The sequence below is a fragment of the Cynoglossus semilaevis genome, chromosome 13, assembly GCF_000523025.1.
Source record: "Cynoglossus semilaevis isolate Cse_v1.0 chromosome 13, Cse_v1.0, whole genome shotgun sequence".
In the NCBI taxonomy this organism is placed as follows: domain Eukaryota; kingdom Metazoa; phylum Chordata; class Actinopteri; order Pleuronectiformes; family Cynoglossidae; genus Cynoglossus; species Cynoglossus semilaevis.
In genome coordinates, this window is record NC_024319.1 from 597669 (window position 1) to 616366 (window position 18698).

Below are 18698 nucleotides of genomic sequence, written 5' to 3' on the forward strand. Positions count from 1 at the left end.
TGTCGGTAATGTCGTCTCTTCATCTTTTTCGGAGGCATCACAGGCCACGTAGACAAACACCTATTCACACTAACATTCATTTAGCAGACGCTTTTTTTTCCTGACAAAGCGACATACGGGGAGAGGATTAACAATCAAGCATGGGATTCGAACCCATGACTCTCTGCTTCAGAGGCAGGCGGGGTAACTGCTACTCTACGGAACCACAAAAGTCTGTGTATTCTGCATTTATGACGACCCTTGAATTGGTTTCACATCAATCACATGAATTATAATTTGATTTAATTACCAGGAGTGGGGTTTGAACCCAACGGGGACTACTGTCCAACCAGTGAAGGGTTCATGTGGTCCAGACGATCGGCTTCAGCTATAAACCACAGCTTGTCTACCAATCAGGTTGATTGATATTACGACACAAGGACTTGAGTTTTTCAGGGTTTTGAGGCGAACGGGACTTGAACCCACACTTCATAAACAGTTCCTCAGGCCAAAACAGGGACAAACAAGGATTCACACTCACTTTCATACCACAGGTGTTTGTTTTTGGGAGTGTGGGATTAGGCTGCAGTACCTGGAGTAACCACAGGGTACTAGGTAAGAGCATTAGCATGACAGGAATCAACAAATAGTATCTTTTTTTTTTAAACACGTTTTACTGTAAATATCTGGACAAGGATAAAAAAAAAAAAATTTTCATCTTCCGACATATGAAACCAGAGATAAAGATCGCGTTGACCAGATCGTCCAGCTCAGACCCTGTACAGAGGACAACGTGCTCCGTGATGGATGTAAACCACAGATGAACGCGGGAACAGTCAGAGTTGACTTTTGAGACAAGGTTGTTCTGCTTGTGCTCAGTGGGCGGGAAAATTGATGACAGTGTATATCTGGAGGGTGTAACGTGGCAGAGTTAAACATGACAGAACAACGGAGGTCGAGGCAGCGCCGACCAACAGCAGCGGTGACTCCAAATCTGACGATTACACTGGATTATCACTGAAGTTTCTCTCTAAAAGGGGGCGGAGTCTGTGTTAGGAAATACTTCTGATGACAACACACTGTTCTACAAACAGCATCAGCAGTGACACGGTGCCTCCTCCTCCTCCTCCTCCTCCTCAGCTGGAGGAGTCGTGAGCACGTGCACACACACGTCCACGCCCCACCATCTGATACCAGAAACGTCTACCACCTGCAGAAATGTGGGGCGACACCTGCATGAACCCCCCCCCCCGACCCTCTCAGATCTACCCTCTGTGACTCCACTCCCCTCTGTCCGTTGTGGCCGGAGGCACCTCTAGATGGCACTGTGGAGCCGTTGGTGAAACGTCCCAGTGAGCGGTGCTGGTGCCACGAGCCTTTTGTCGTGTCTGCCTGCTGCGTTCTGAGGTGCATTTGAACGCCTCATTTCACTCTTATGCATCTCCCCCTCCCCCTGTCTCCCCCCTTTCTCTCTCTCTCTCTCTCTTTTTTTTGGTATTTTATCTTTTTGTTTTCCACAGCCAATTGTGTATAAAGAAAATGGCACTTTAGTCAGTCAGTAGGTCAATAAAAAATAAGAAATTGCTTACTGGGGATTTTTGGATTCAATACTGTGGCTTCATACACACACACACACTATTATATAAATGTGTGTGTGTGTGTGTGATCAAAGCCTGAGTGTTTCAGTAGCGCAGCTTCCTTTTAACTGGTGACAACCTTGACGTGACCTCGAAGCTGAGCTGAAGTAAAGTCAGGGTCGTCCACTGGGAGGAACTTACTTTTCCTCATCAGTTTCCGTTTTCAAAATTTGATTCCATTCTTCTGATTATACAGTCTGTGGGATGTGACCCACCTGGACACATTAGTCACCCCCGCTGCAGACAGAGCTCGTTCTCTCTGTGTGTGTGTGTGTGTGTGTGTGAACGGCCAATCATGTGATAGTTATTAGAGAAGAAGAGAAAAAAACAATGATGGAAAGAAAGAGTCTCAAGTCAAATACTGGAACTAAAGTCAAAGTCAAGACGAGGTTTTTGGATCTTTTCAATCACGTCTGTTGGCCACAATAATAGGATTCATTTTTAGTTATATTTTTTATGTCTCATTCAAGTGTATTTTAGTGAAGAAAATGTATAAAAATGTAATCTACAGTTTAAAAATATTGTGAGAAAGATTTAATCTTTGACTCAATTTTAATTATTTTAATTAGTTTTTCCTAATGCTGTCATATAAATATATATGAATATATATATAAGTAGTAAATATATATATGTCACAATTACAGTATGTCAATAGCAACAATATTGTGAATACATATATAATATTTATTATATATTATACATATATAATGTTTGATTTGAGGCCATTTTTTTAAAACCACGCCAGGCTTTTCCCTCCTGTCACTATTGGTCGTGAGTGCAGTGACATCACAGATCCTGACAAATCCTCTTCTGTGTTCACACACCAGTTCTGTCAAACCCCACTGACTTCCTGTCTCTTAGAGACAATTTCCGAGATCAGAGGACTCGTGTTTACAGCCACTACAGTGAGTCTGTCTTTGTCACTGCTCACCCTGGTGGGCTTAATGAGCCATGACACCCGGCTCCAAAATCAAAATGGGAGCCGTTGTTATTCTTCTCCTCTAATACAGTCACACTGTCTCATGATGATGTCAGACCTGTGTCTTCATCACTGAGACAGATGAAGATTGTCTTATCTGCAGCTACAGACACAACGTCTCAGATCTGTGATTGTTCTTCTGTCTGAGGACAGATGTCCACCGTGAGGACGGGGCTGTGAGAGACATAATTAAGTAAAATATTAAAAGTCTACAGCGGGGGAAATCTTTTCCACACATTTTCTTTACTAATTGTCGTCGTTACAGACTTTTAATTTTCCATCTCTGAGCTGCATTGTCTGGATCCTGACAATAGAACATTGTGATGTTAATTAAAAAGAAAAACTATAGATTTTGTTTGGGTTTTTTTTTTTTTTCTTTCTACCCCGAGGACAGCAAGGAAAGAATCTAAGTGAGGAGGGAATGTGCCAGTGAGATAAGGCGAGGAGGCTCTTGTGCTGTTTTATCAGTATCCTCTGCGGTCCTATACTGCCTCAGCTCAAGAGGGAATCCACAACAACAACCCCGACGCTTGGCTCTTTCTTTTTTTTTTTTTCCCTTTTCGCCCCTTTTTTTCCCCGACCAGATGGATTCGCAGTATCTTAAAGTATGAAAGCCGCCGCCACGTTCTGCTATTAGAAGGCATCTCTCCTCATTTGGCCAGAGAGAACTCCAGGATACATTTATTTTTTACCTCCTCCAGATATTTATTTCCCAGACCAAAGAAGACAAAGTGGATTCTACCGACATCCTGCTGAGTGCTGGAGCAGCGGCCGACCGGTCACAGCATCTGATTGGTTCGTTGTGAAAGGACAAATAGAAATTTCATTTTCTGTTCATAAAATTCTGGTCATAAAAAACATTAGTTTTTTTCAATTCATTATTTGTATTATATAAATCTTTTATCATATTTTCTGCTGAGTAATAAAAAAAAAATCAATTAACTCTAAGATTATAAAGCCTGAAATTCCACTCAATTTAAAAAATACTCTATTTATTGCATCTTAAACTTGTTCCGGCAGTTCAACAAACGCATCATACATTAGCTTAGCTCCGCCGCTAATGTCCTTAGTGGTGAAAGGCCGTTCCAACATTTGACTCACTACTGCCACCAATGGCCAAATATATCATTTTTTTAACTTATTATCATTTATAATAAAATATATGATTTCATCATCATCGTTATTACTTTAATTAATCACTGCACTCACAGATGACTAATGAATATTTTCAGTCTGAACCTGTGGTGTGTAATGACCGACTGAAACACTTCCACTCTCCACAAGACCAAAGGGAGTCTTTTCATTTGACCTGAGCTGAACCTGGACTCAAGTTGCAAGAAAATACATTCACAGGAAATCATTGAGCTGCACTCGAGAGCCAGAACCTTTATTTATCAGGTGGAATTACTAAGAAAATACTTTGAGTCTTTTCACTGATCGATTTAATCCTCCCTGTGGAAGCGGTCGGTCGGACACCGGCACGAACCGTCCGTCAAACTCTGCAAATGTCATCTGAGGAAAAAACCACGGCCTGGAATCTTCCTTCAAGAAAAAAAAATCCGGGATCACATGAGCCTCTGGTGTCAGCCATGTGACACAGGCAGGTTTCCCAACCAGGGGGAGGCGGCCCCACCTGTGACAGTCTAAGATTGTGGAGAATGAGCTTCTGTTTCTCTGCCTTTTCTTGGACTACTTCTAAAAAAGTAAAGCTATAAAAAAAATTGGGAAATAGATAAAGTGAAACTGGTTTCTTCAAATCGTGGCTTGTGGACCACATGCAGCCCAGACACAAGGACAGAGAGGTCCAGTCAGTGTTCATTCAAAGAAATGAAAAAGTCATAGGAATAGCCCTGCAGCCTACAGCTTCTACAGTACTGTATGTGTACTGCAGTACTGCACCTGTACACAGTTACACATGTTGAACAAATACTGTAACTACACCTCTGACGATTAAACACTGTGTTTAAGACGACACTAATCACCCGCTCCATCATTACCCACTTTTAACCGGTTAGTCTTCAATGCGCAGTAACGATGTAAATCCAGACGGGGGTGTTAACCCTCGGGAGCGCGGGATTGACATAAATTCCATCCTGCAACACGCTGGAAAAAATCTTGCTCTTGATTTCCCTGAGCTGCTTTTGACTCACAGCCCCGACAGTTTATTGATCTCCTGGTCGTCTAATCAGTAGCCTTGTCACATTATAACAAAAGAGAGCCTAGCCAAAATGAAAGCAATTTACTTTAGCCGGCTGAAGATTGCAGGGCAGGCTGTAGTACTTTTATTCCCTATTCATAGCAAAGTCGATTCAGGCGGCTCTGGCACTTGAGCTGAAATCAAAACAATGTCTCAGCGAATTCGGCCAGGCAGGGCCGAGCAGGGGGCAAACAAACACTCAGCCTCATCATCCATCATCCTAAACGTTAGCGCCGGATTCAGTCTTTACGTCCACACGGGTTCTGAGGACGCGCAGCACCGTGCTATGAAATAAACGGGAGATATTTAAAAATGTAGGCAAGAGTAAAACACCTGGTGGGATGTTGTTAAAAGATAATTTAAAACAAAAAAATCCAATCAAATGTTGGTTGACGTTTAATGTCAAATTCAAATCCGTTTTTTATGCCGCCTACACACACGTAACTGATCTGGACGAAGGATAAAAAACAGTCTAATTAAGCTTAATTCAAAATTATTCTATCACTCTCTAAAACACAGCTAAGTTCAGTCATTATTTAAATATATTTGATGTGTCAAATAAAGTAAAATGAGCAGTTTTGGTGCAGTACTTTTTAGTATTTTTTTTTAGCATTTAAACGTCAATATTAAGACAAAGGTATTAATGTACAAATTATATTTTCTAGCAGAGACAAAGTGATTTATTTACCACAACAGATTATTATTTTTTTTTTGGTTTTAAAAACATATCATCTTGTGTCATGATTTCCCAGGAACAAAGTTTCCAGTACTCTTTGTACAAGCTGACATTTCGAGCGGACAAGGGTTCTGAGTCGGAGTCCATTTTTCTAACATGAAGTGATTTACCAGCGCAGCCCTCAGGTCATCGCTGGAAAGTCTTGCTTACAGGGATAAACAGGATTTTTCCAAAAGCCTCAGAGTGACATTGAATAAAGTTGCTTTGCAACCGAGGCTTTCTGCGACCTGCTGTGTGACCCAGGGCTTTTGGTTCTATAAGCAGAAATCACAGGGTGTGAGCTGACACTGCACCTTCAAAAGCAAGAAAATAAAAAGCCATAAACGCATTTGACTGCACTCCGACTTGTCATACGCCGGGCCATTAGCAGCACTCCCCTGTGAAAATGTTTATGGTGCACCCCATTCATTACAGCCTGCTCACAATCTAATAAAAATGCCCTTTAATGCCACACTCCCAGTCTGGGGCTTTTAAAAGGGTTTTTGATTTTAGCAGCCTGCCCTCAGGTTTGTCTGGAGATTCTTTTTCTCCTCTTCTGGGGATTGTGAGCTCTTTGTACTCTGGACCGAACCAGTGAATGTTTACTGAGGGTTAGAAAGAATCGCGGTACAGATATTTACCAAATACAAACAAAATGAATAATGAAAAGTACAGCTCGGGCTTTGGAGGGAGCTCATCTTTCCTGGAGTTCTACAAACTGACAGAAAAATAAGTTATGTGCTGCCTGGACTTCTACAAACTGACAGAAAAATAAGTTAAGAAGCAAAGATTTGGAGGAGGGATGTCCAACTGTGTAACATCCTGACAGCACATTTAACAACCATGAAAAAAAAAAAAGAAAATCTGTACTGCCCAGAAATATTTACTGAATACAGAAATATTTACTTCAGTCAAAACCAAAGCATTCAAAGGTAAATCAGAGATGGTTTTATCTTTAGTGGCTGAGGTCATCATCCCTGTGACCTTAGACTGCCCCCGTCTGTCATGTCGGTGTAATTAAACTGTCCTTCCTCCACTACAACCCCTCAGGTATAGTTTTAGTTACGGGGGCTTGTGGTGGGATCGATACCCTCCCAACAACATCCCAAAATATATATAAAAAAAGATTCGATAAACAATCAACAATAAAATTGTCTGTTAACAGTAAACCGTGTTTACACATCCGTGCCAACCTAGCCAGACGTAGCCATTTCAAACTTTTTTATTTATTCGGATCAAACTTGCGTTTCTTTTTTATCATACTGACGTGATACTGGTGAATATAAGCAGAAGAAACAGAAGTGAAGCTGGTTGATAATGTGTTGTTTAAAAGTTAGTTGTTTCAAATGTTTTTCGACTACAGATGCTAGCTCAGGCTGCTGCTACCAGCAACGTAACTTAGCTTAGCTAACTAACGTAGCGAAATAAGTGTATGAACACATGAAGAATCAAATGTTTTCTGTTGCGAAAATGTGAACAAGGGTAGCGTATGCTATTCTGACAGGTATGCGAACAAGGGTAGCGCATGCTATTCTGACAGGTATGGTGAACTGACAGGACAACAAACAACAACACTGCATGTCAGGGGTATATATTTGATCCAGCGTCAGAGCGGAGAAGGAGCTTCTGAGCAAAAGTAAAATCGCAAAAAAAATAAACACATTACTAGATTTTGTCAGATTGTTTACGTATCTTCTATCTTGAAACTGGAAACGTCCTCATCTAAAGGCTAAAGGTCGTCACTATCATACATATGGCGTACAATCACGTGATGTAGAAGTATAGTATAGTATACATTAGTATGTATTAGTATACGCAGTATACATACAGAGCCTATCCCATTATACAGTACATGTACAGCCCACATTTTCATACATACTGTTTCCGTCTCTGAATACATCATAACTTCTGAACATCTACGCTCACACGGTATCAGCCAGCCCCCCCCACACCCTCCACCCCCCTTCCACCCCCCCCACTCCCTACTGTGTGAGCCTGTTTCCACAGCCATGTGTTGTGATAGACCCAGTAACGCAGAGAGGGTAATGAAGCATCTGCTCATTTGCCTGGGGGTCACATACAAGTACACGCCGGCCGTGCCATAAACATGATCTGCCTTCACCTCGCTTCTTATCACAAAACAGTTGTTCCTCCAGAGCTGGGGGTGTAGAATGGTTGGTGAAAAAAAAAAAAGAAAAGAAAAAAAAAAAAAGATCTCATTCTGACACTGATCGTAAGACCTCGCAGAGAGAGAGAGAGGAATGTCAACGTATAGAGATCTGTCTTTTATTCTGCATTTTAGTCAGAAAACCAAACAAACATCGATGAGCAAATGAAGGAGTGGAAATAACAGGAATTAAATAGAGACAAACTGCATCATAGAAGGAGAGGTTTTCATCAGTACTAGCTTGAGTCGAGCGTCTACTGTGATGGAAATGTTCTTATTTCGCAACATTTATATTTATATTTGTCATTTTATATATACTTAATAATCATTAGCCTTGTGTATTTCACAGCAGCTGCAGTGAGAAAGTGCCGGGCCAAGCCATGTGGCCGTCCAGAGAACAAGATGTGAAGCAAATTGTGGAGAAAATTTGGGGCGGGGCTTATCCTGCTGCAGCTCTCACATGAACAGAAACACAGAGGAAGCTGCTAAGGTTTAAATGTGTTGAAAATGTGTTGCACTTACATTTATATTATAGTACTTTTTAAATAAAAGCATTAATTACAATACATGTTACATATGTGTTGATGCTGCTAAATATATATAAATATATATAAATATATATATATTGGCTGGCACTAATTTTGAAGTCAGATGTGACTGAGAGATGTAAATGTAAGAGAAACATAAATAAAAGATGGAAACCAGCTCTAAAGTGACAGAAGACAAATGTCAGCTCCTGTCTTCTGTCCCAGGAGAAAACAGCAGCGAACCATGAATATGTTTCCACATTCAATGAAACTGAACAGGGAGCCGGGCGTCTGTGCCGAGGTGAAGAGCACGTTAGGAAGGATAGGAATAGCTGCTCGACTCTGCTCACATAACAGAGGTCGAGAGGTCAAGTTCAATGACGTTAAATATCACTCAATTCACAGATTTACAGAATGTGGACAATTACTCTCAATAATATTTAACGATATTTCTGTTTCGTACCAGGTTAATAATCCTAGGACGACTGTGAGAAATACTACTAAATATAAAAGTGAGAGAGAGAGAGTTAAACTCTCTCTCTCTCTCTATATATATATATATATATATACTGTATATATGTATATATACACATATATGCATATATAAATATATATCACATACAGAGCCATATATACATAAATGTATGTACACCCATATATGAAACTATAGTACATACAGTATAACAATATAATAGTAAATATATATATCTATATACATATATACATGACATATATCTGACTGTGTCTTATCAGTACTGACTTTGCTAAAAAAAAGTTTTTACTGTTAAAAACTTTGGAGAATTATGGTATTCTGAGGCAGTGCAAACAAAATGGAGCAAAAAATTTGATTTAAAAAAACAAAAACAAAACGCTGCCTCAGCAGGTTCACAGAACAGCAGCCACTGGTCAATGGCTGAAAGTAAATTCTGAATTGTTAGGTCTGAATGCTGACAGAGCACAGATCGGCGTCCAAACAAAGGCGGTGTCGTAAAAAAAAAAAAGGACCATTCACAGGAAAAACGTTGTCAAATAACGGCCGAACATCCAGCAGCTACTGCAGCGTACGAGAATGAGCTGCATGTAAAACACTGGCGGCATGCAGCCACTAGGTGAAATGAAAGTGCCGTTCCTCTTTTTTTTTCTTTTTCTTTTTTTTGTTGCCACATTTGCTTTGTGTTTGGCCCGGAGGCAAAGAAATAATAATGGACTTGTGCAGCGCGCCCTCCTCCAAATTGTCCCATTACTTCCTAAATTAAACACTGCGTGAATTGACCTTTTATTCTTATTTATTTCAATGTTTATGTTTATATTTTTCAAGCTGGATATCGTGTTAATCACAGCTCCACATCACAACAATTTAATCAGGCTTTTAGCCCCGAGCTGCGGGGCTGGCTCACTGAGAAAGTGCTGCTGCTGCTGCTACTGCTGCTGCTGCTGATGATGAGGGTTGAAGCATAAAATTCAGCTGTGCAACAATTTCACATCATTTGACATTTCATATCATTTGACTTGATATTACGGAGCCTGTGGCCTTATCTCCAGCCCAGTGCTTTTTCCAATTTGAGATACACTTCTTTCTTGATTTTACCCTCATTTGTAAATGTCACATAAGTAGAAGTGATGGAAACAATTTACAGTGGAGTAGAAAGAATAAAAAAAAAACAACAACAAGAGGTGGGGTGGGGGGGGGTAAGTGGGGTGGAAAGCAATGGGAGGAGACTGTTTATTGAAAACAATACCCTTACTTTTGGAGAGGGGAGGGGGGCAAAAGAATATCTGTGTGGTCTGCACCTGTGACAAGTGACAACAAAAAACAGCAGGTTTCAGTCTTTTCTATGGTGGTGTCATCAGCATATAGAGTGACACCTCTGGTGTTGAATACTAGGAAGTGAGAAGGATGAAATAATTCTCTGTCTGTGATTGCTGACCAATTAGGTAAATTAGGTTTATATATATATATATATATGTATATATATATATATATATGTATATATATATATATATATGTATATATATATATATATATGTATATATATATATATATATACATATATATATATATATATATATATGTATATATATATATATATATGTATATATATATATATATATGTATATATATATATATATATGTATATATATATATATATATGTATATATATATATATATATATGTATATATATATATATATATACATATATACCCTGTATTTCTACTAAAATGAATCAAATATAACTTTATAAACAATTAAAAATACTCCCTGGTTCACATGTTAACACAGAGATGGTTCAACATTTAAAGGCTTAAAAATTGACCTGTCAAAAAAAAAAAAAAAAAAACAACCCTTCTGTTATTCCAGGATGGATATTTGTAGTGTTTGACTTTGTGTTTCCCCCGTTTTGGTTTTTTTTTTTTTTTTTTTGACAGGTCAATTTTTAAGCCTTTAAATGTTGAACCATCTCTGTGTTAACATGTGAACCAGGGAGTATTTTTAATTGTTTATAAAGTTATATTTGATTCATTTTAGTAGAAATACAGGGTATATATGTATATATATATATATATATATATACCCTGTATTTCTACTAAAATGAATCAAATATAACTTTATAAATACTCCCTGGTTCACATGTTAACACAGAGATGGTTCAACATTTAAAGGCTTAAAAATTGACCTGTCATAAAAAAAAAAAAAAAAAAAATCCAAACTGGTGGAAACACAAAGTCAAACACTACAAATATCCATCCAGGAATAACAGAAGGGTTGTTTTTTTTTGATTCCTGAAAACAATAACAGACTTTTCATTTGACAGACTGAGCCATGACTGTTTGTCACACTGTCATCATTTTCAATTTTCCATTCTGCAGGATATAAATCACGTCTGATTGTGTCTTCTGACAACAGATGGTTGCTGTGGGAAATTGTCGGAGCAGATTGTAGTCAAATCCTGAGGTGTAAAAACAACAAAACTGCCCTGGAGCGACGAGGAAACCAAGGCGTCGCGTCACAGACCCAAGGACTTTCAAAGACAAAAATAATCCTATATACGTATATATCAATAAAGGTGACAGGTGACAGGTGATGATCTGTCCACTCGTCCACAAGTACAACAATGTTAGATAACAAAATAAATAATCTAAAAAATTAAACATTTATCAGGAACTTCACAAACAACCTGAAACTCTGGGTTAAAAAATAAATGCGAGGTTAAGGTTGTTATTACTTCTAACAATAATACTTATTTTTTAAGTCAACACAATCGTATGCAAAAAAAAATTATATCAGCCGTAATAATTTTAAAAATATATTATAAAGTGGACGTTGTGTTAATTGTATTATAATAATAAACAATTACTAAACACCATAATACCTAAACTAATGTATGAAAATATTTGTGGCTTAAATGACTTGACGTGCTGGACATGGACCCTGAGCCCTATGTTTAACACTATCGTCCTATTGTCAGAAAAATTCTGGCCTCACGGCCTGTTCTGCTGTAGGTCGGGCCTACGGCTCAGTACTTCCACTGTGAGTACCAGTGAGTACCAGTGAGTACTCGGTGCTTCACATCAGTTCAGGCAGAGATCCTGAATGAGCTCTGCGTCTCCGTGATGATGTCACCCGGGGGCCTGACCTCCCGTTATTAGTCTGTTGTCGCAGACTTTGCCAGTAAATGTGTCACACTTATTCTACTTCCTAATTCTCTACAGTCACAGTGTGTACCCCCCCCCCCCCCCCAGCAGCAGCAGCAGCACAGAGTTTAGAGGTAGTAAAACGTAGCCGTCAGGCTAGGATTGGAAACACGTTTGTGATGTAACGTAGAGCTTCTTAGAGTAGAGTTTTTTTTTAACTAGGGCGTGTACTTTTGTACTTGTACTTTATCAGCCGTTATTTAAAGTCAAACCAGAAGATTAATCTAAAAATATTCAAAGTTTTCCCGTCACCACGTGGGTGTATGTAAATAAATTTAAGAGCATTTTTTTTTTACCATCGGCTTTAAATACCTCAACTCTAGAGTTTTGCCAAGTACTGCGTCCCTGACGGGTATCAGATATTTCAGGTGTTTAGCAGGAAACATAATTACAACAGATTTAATTATTATCAAACCCTTCCTTCAGTTTGACTAAATCTGTTTCTATCAAAGCCTAGTTTGAGCTGCGGTTTGACCCCTACTATAAACACTCCCATCGTATTGTTGTGTTTTTCTTTCCCGATGAACAGATTGTTGGCGACACACTGCAGTTAATGAACTGGTGAGTCCCGATGATCAACTTCAGACACAAGCTGTCAATATCACTTTGCAACATTCCATTTTTTTTGACACTGCGATGCCGAAGCACAGCTTGGTTTGGGACGTGACTGCCAACGGAGGCTTGTTAACGCCCGTGCTCTCTGGCAGAGCGTGACACGAGTATCTACAGGAGAAGGACGTGATTGATGGACGGCTAATTGTGTCCTCTGTAAGAAGCAGATGCTGCAGCACAGACGCTAACAAACAAATCAGCCACGTTCACAGGCCTGAATGAACGGCATTGTTGTGGAGTACAAACCAGAGTATATACAGTACAAACCAGAGTACTTGCAGTATAAACCAGAGTACTTACAGTACAAACCAGAGTATTAACAGTAAAGTATACAGTAAACATATATGCAGTATTCACTAGGGTAATAAAATTGGTGAATGTTTTAGATCGTCACTGCCAACATTTCTGTTTTTTATTTCCAAATATGAAAATTTTCTGGGTACGCTGCCCAAAAATAAAACAGTTGTATTCACGTATTCATGTGACCTAAAAGTCAGGCAATTGTACTAATATTTGCTGTAGTAGCAGACAACAGATTTAGTTGCTAAATTCTAAACAGAGTCCAACCAGCAATCCTCCAATCACAGACCTGATCCTCTAACTACAGCTGGACTACAGGCGTCTGGGTGGATTATACCCTTTTTTTTTAAGATTCAGTTATTCATCAGACCAAATCTAAAGTAATGAACCGGCAGCTCATGTGTCAATTATGAAGTCCTCGTTTTAGACAGTCTTCATTTTCCAGCACAGAAACCATGGCTTCACTGACAAATCAACCACTTTGACAGACAGTTAGGCAAAGATTCTCATCCAGACGCCACATGTAAATCACCGTTTCTTCACCTGCTGTGGGTCAAACCCTAATCTCTGAAGGACAGGGCGACGTTCTCACCAGCCATGTTCCCAACACTTCATCTAACAACTATTCTTAAGAAGGAGAAGAGCGGACTCTTTTAAAGACTGTCCAGCTCTGGTGAACGTCCAGTTATCTTCAGTCTATATTCTTTTAAATGTTAAACTGTTTTTTTTTTTTTCGTCGGTGCTGATTAGATACTGTCAGATTCCACTCCTAAAACCGTACGATGACGCACTCCATCAGATGCATATTTATCAGCTCTCCCTCGTGACTGACGTCCAGACATCTGAAGATATTCCTCAAAAACTCCACACGAGAAAAAAAAAAATTCTGTGGAATATTTTTAAAAGCCGTCGATAAAAAGTGTTCCCGCTTCTTCAACAGTTTGTCCACTTGATGACGTGGTCGTTTACTGACTCTTACTGAGGCCCAGCTTGAGTGGAAGTAATGATTCTTAGCATTAGCATTATTTAGCCTATCAGCGTCTAGCTTCTCCAAAGAAAAAATTCTATTCCGTTCTACGTCACTGAAGCTGAGCCTCAACAGGGTTTAATACGCTCCACTGCCAAAGGAGGAAACCCTCAGCGGGCCGTGATCCGTGTTAACCAGCTGATTCTGGATGAAGTGTTTTTTTTTAGTTGATCTGGTTTTAGCGTCAACTTCAGTCAACGACATGTCGATAAAACTGCTGACATTTGAACGTTGGAGAGGAAACCGAGCTTCCCGTGTCTGTCTTAGGGCGATCGCCGCTGTTGAACAACAACAACCTCTATTGTCCCGCACTCACGGGAAAACTCAGACACGCTGCAGAATAAAAAGCTTAATCTGTTTTTAATGTGGCAGTATTCCCTAATCTTCTGCTCTGCACCTCCAGCTTCAAACTGTTTGGACAGAGACCAAATCGCTGCAGAGTCCATAAAAACGCGAACAAGCTTTTTTTTCTGCTCCAAACTGCAGCGTGCTCGACGGCACGGGCACGACTGATGAAATGAACATTATTTAAAGAGCATAATAACAACAGCACAGGACTATTGTACGTATTAATTATTCATGTGGCGGCTGCTGCGTTTAATTATTTACATACATCAGAGTATTTATTCTGGATAATTGTCCAAATGTTGTTGAAGTGTTTCCCAGAAACTGCTCTGTTGCACAGTTTTGTCTCAAAAGTAGCTTTCTCAACCCATTAAGGCAGAGTTTTCCAATGAACAAAATGTTCTTAAAAAACAAATTATATATATATATAAAAGTTTTGTTTTATCATGATGAGAAAAAAGAAGCAAGAAAGATCTTTCTGAAGAGACGAAGAAAAGGACCTCCATGGATGGACGGATGAATGGTTGGATGTATGGACAGATGGATATCTGATCTTTGATCTTAATATCACGCAGCTATCATTAACTTTTCATTTTCCTTTTTTTTTTTTTCCTAACCTCTTTTTAGGCTTTGCTAGCTAAGATAACCTTGTCTCCTTCTTTGGGTTTAGATGAAAGCCTTACTGCCACCTACTGGTCCTTTTTTTATCTTTCCTGAATTAATCACAGCTACTTAATGAAGTGACTTTAAGTGGTTGTTTGACTAGAGGACAGTCCAGGGAATACCGCCCCCTGCAGGAACAGTAACAGATAAATAAATCTGTGTGTTTTCTTCAAGTACAGTACTAACGTTCTTCAGGAGGACAATAAAACTCTAATGGAGAGCATTTAAAAAAACTAAAGTCACTATTAAAGTGGAAATATTACCGAGAACGTCAATAAATTAACTACAACTGTGACAGGAAGTCGTTACTTCCCGCAGGCTAAAATTAACATTCCTCGCCGTTATCTGATTCTGCAGGAGAATTAAAAAATGATCTCAAAAAATAAGATTAATGTCAGCATGGGAGAAGAACAGAAAAAAAGGGTTCATTATTCCTGCCAGTGTTCATTTAAATAAAACATTCTGACATGAAATGGTGGAGAGGAAAACCACGACGTTATCTTTGAAACAAAATCAACTGATTAACAAGTTGACACTGAAATCACGCACACACGCGTTGGAACAACGGTTAACACTGAACAAACATGAGTTGACACTGAAATCACACACACACACGCACGCGTCGGAACAACGGTTAACACTGAACAAACATTTAACAAAGCCCTTCATTATTGTACTTTTTAAATTATAACATAAAGTGGAACAGAAGGAGTCGGACGAGGAAATGATGGAGGGACGGCTACACTTTCAAGGTTTCCTCCTCTTCTTTTTTTTTTTTCTTACACTGAAATAATAAAAAAAGAAAAAAAACTTTCTTCCAAAATCCAAAGAACTATTTCAATCAGTCTCTTACTGTGACTCAAAGACACAGCAGCTTTGATGCTGTATTCTTTGAGGATGATATTTATACATTATTTATGTCCCTCTCATGCTCACACCAGGGTTGGTTGGAAAAAGCAGGATGATTTAAAAAAAAAAAAAAAAATTAAGTCTGGCTTTCAATAATTGGCTAAATATTCAGGAAACATCGCAGACATAGAGCGAAAAACCCTGAAAAAGGGTTTTTGTTTCACTGAATCACCTTGAGTTTAAAATCCCACGTGGACTCACAGCACGTGTTTGTTAAGGCTTCAAACTAAGGTCAGCGGCCCCGGCTCGTGACATCGACATCGACGACTGGACTGAGGTTCAGAAAGAAACTCTCCAGATAAACAGTAATGACTGAAATACACCAAATATATTTTGAATTATATTTTTGTATTTTTTGTGTAACATTTCAAGTCACAAATGTGAAAAACACTGACATCTACCTCTTGATATTTAATAATAAAATAATAAATATTACATTTGTACCATATCGACCCCATATTTGGGAAACTGTTGTGTTAGCAGCAGACATTAGCAGCTGCTAACAGGCTGCACCTAGCTAGCGCCAAGCATGTGGTTCCTCTGGGAATCGAACCCAGGACTCTCTGCTCTCTGCCACCATAACTGACCGACCTGTTTTTGTAATATTTGGGAATATTGATTAATCATCAACCCACTGTAAATAAGTTCTGATTTTTAAATCTTCTCCACCTAACCTGACATAAAATATTACGTATTTTGTGATTTTAACTAGCAATCGCAAATATTAAAACCTCAACTCTGATCACGAATGGTTTCAAATTCAAATCCCACTGGGTCAAACGGGGTCAACGTCTTCTTATATACATTCAACATCACCAGCAGAAACCTTTTCCAAACTTGGAAGAAAAAAAATCCTAAACGAAACATTGAATGCGTGCAATCAAGCCTCCTCCTCCTCCTCCTCCTGAAAAATCACCAATGACTCAATAACAGCTTTTATCCCGGGGCCATTCAGCCGCTGCCTCCGTTCTGATGAAACGCTCTGATTTCCTGCACTCGGTGCCGAGCCCTGGTGTCCGCGGCACTTTGGCCTCTCCCCTGCTTCCCGACAGCTGCAGCTGCTCCGCTCTTCACGGCTTCAGCGGCTGATGGTCGAGCTCGCAGTCACTCATATCACACTGCACCTCCTCCTCCTCATCATCTCCCCAGCATAATGGTTTTTGACCTAATAAATACTGACTGACACTGAAAATGTATCTAATTTGCAAAATGCATGTTGTAATAAATTGGACTTTTAGTGGATTAATGGTTTTAAAATGGTGAAAAAAAAACAAACAAACAAAAAAAAAACCTTTCTCTTCCTTCCAAACAAATTCTATCTGTAACGACTGCGGCTCCATTAAATCGTACGTTACAGCAGCGGTACCTCAACCCTTTTTCGTACCAAGGACCGGTCAATCGGTACCGACCGTCACTACGGACGTGTCCATCTTTGAGGATCATTACATTTTCAAAATAATTTATTTAACTTCTTGACAAATTATATTTAAAGTGAAAAAACTTTGAATGAAGTACATTAGTAAAAAAAAAAAAAGTTTTTACTATTTTTGTTTCCGACTGCGGCCGAGTACGAAATTATCTACGCAGACCGCGGGTTGGGCACAGCCAGTTACTGGACATCATTATTGTTTATTTATTTCTAATGAAAACATCCGAGGTTGTCAGAAATGATAATAAATACATTCCTCTAGCAACAAACATTGTTCCGCCAACATGGAAAATTAAGACGCGGGTGTCGGGCATCATTTCATGGAGACGTAACTCCGTGCCGCTCAGAATGACCCAGAGGTCAAACAAATGTCGACGTATTAAAAAAACCATTTCATTATCCCGAGGCACAAAATACATGGTCCAACTTGTTTCCCAAACTTCCTATAAAATAAGAGAATAAATATTCATTTGGAATGAATGACGGCCGATGCCATAACTACAGCGTGGGCCACGCTGAGTGTGGGTTGGTGCGGTTGCCTGTGAGATGTTTGAAGCAACAACAAAAAAAAAAAAAAAAAAAAAAAAAAACCCACTGTGGCACTTAGCAAAGGGGCCCTTTGGGGCCGCTTTTCCTCCGCGTCGTGAACATGCCACAAATCACAGCTCAGACACATCATGATAGCAAGTTAGAGAAGTCCAAACAAATTGAAGCTGCCAATCAGCACAGACTGCGGCAAATGGTGTTTTTCACTTTCTTCAGAGCTGAGCACAAATGTGTGTGAATGTGTGTGTGTAGTTTGGACGTGCGGTACACGTTTTCTACTGTGGGTTCATCTTACGGTGGATGACGGAGCCAAAAGTAATTAATTTAGTAGAAAATCTGAGCCAAATGTGTATCATTAACATGAGGTAACGACACATGTTGATCAAAACATTTGAATAAATGGAGAAAAAAAAAACATTAAATGTTTTTCATACAACAACGAAAACCAACAAACATTTCATTCAGGGATCAAAACATTTGAATAAATGAAAAAAAAAAAACCAAACATTTAATGTTTTTGATACAACAAACGCAAACCAACAAACATTTCATTCAGTCAAAGTGACTGAGAAGCCAAAGCTCTTCCATGTCCAGATGCATTGTGGGTTGCCTTTTTCATTGGCAGGCATGTTTGACCTCTGCTCTTTCAGGGTCAAAAATGACCCTCTCTGGTCAATTGTGTTTAAAATGTCGATCCGTTCAGTGTTAGCCCTCAGTCTAACGTCAGTCCAACACCTTACCAGAAAAACCTCCTGTCTTTTTTTTCAGAGTGAAGTGAAGCAGGTTCACAGAGTTGTTCATGTTTCTTCTCCCAATAATAAAAATACTTTTTAAAAGTTAAAAACGCTGCAGTGCCAAACAAGCAGCTGAGCCGTTTCACTTTCATTTCCAAGTAAAGCTCAGAGCCACAACAGCAGAGCAGAAAATCTGCTGCTGCTTCGACGGAGGCCGTATGCAGAGCAGGTGTCGGCT

The 18698-nt window shown here is 39.3% G+C and overlaps 1 long non-coding RNA gene across 3 annotated transcripts in view; it reads right to left on the reverse strand.

The window, feature by feature from the left end:
• Positions 1-18698, reverse strand: part of LOC103387879 (uncharacterized) — an 83816-nt gene that overhangs the window by 9729 nt on the left and 55389 nt on the right. The window lies entirely within an intron of this gene.